The sequence below is a fragment of the Bison bison genome, unplaced genomic scaffold (assembly GCF_000754665.1).
Source record: "Bison bison bison isolate TAMUID 2011002044 unplaced genomic scaffold, Bison_UMD1.0 scf7180017864339, whole genome shotgun sequence".
NCBI classification, from domain to species: domain Eukaryota; kingdom Metazoa; phylum Chordata; class Mammalia; order Artiodactyla; family Bovidae; genus Bison; species Bison bison.
The window spans coordinates 1,391,727-1,392,479 of NW_011494911.1; positions in this window are offsets into that span (position 1 = coordinate 1,391,727).

Consider the following 753-nt stretch of genomic DNA (forward strand, 5'->3'; position numbering starts at 1 on the left):
AGCCTGGCTTGGAGAATTTTGAGCTTTACTTTACTAACATGTGAGATGAGTGCAAATGTGCAGTAGTTTGAGCATTCTTTGGCATTGCCTTTCTTTGGGATTGAAATGAAAACTGACCTTTTCCAGTCCTGTGGCCACTGCTGAGTTTTCCAAATTTGTTGGCATATTGAGTGCAGCAGTTTCACTCTCCAGGTTGGCAGGTACCTAATATGTTACTGGAGAAGAGTGGAGAAATACCTCCAGAAATAATGAAGAGAGGGAGCCAAAGAAAAAAAAAAAAACAACAAAAAAACTAAAAACACCCAATTGTGAATGTGACTGGTAATGGAAGTAAAGTTTGATGCTATAAAGAATAATATTGCATAGGAACTTGGAATGTTAGATCCATGATTCAAGGTAAATCGGAAGAGGTCAAACAGGAGATGCTAAGAGTGAACATGAACATTTTAGGAATCAGTGACTGATTGGAATGGACCAGAATGGGCAAATTTAATTCAGATGATCATTATATCTACTACTGTGGGCAAGAATCCCTTAGAAGAAATGGAGTAGCCCTCATAGTCAACAAAAGACTCCAAAATGCAGTGCTTGGTTGCAATCTCAAAAAAGCAGAATGATCTCTATTCTTTTCCAGAGAAAACCATTCAATATCATAGTAATCCAAGTCTACACCCCAACCACTAATGCCAAAGAGCTGAAGTTGAATGGTTCTGTGAAGACCTACAAGACCTTCTATAACTAATACCAATAAAA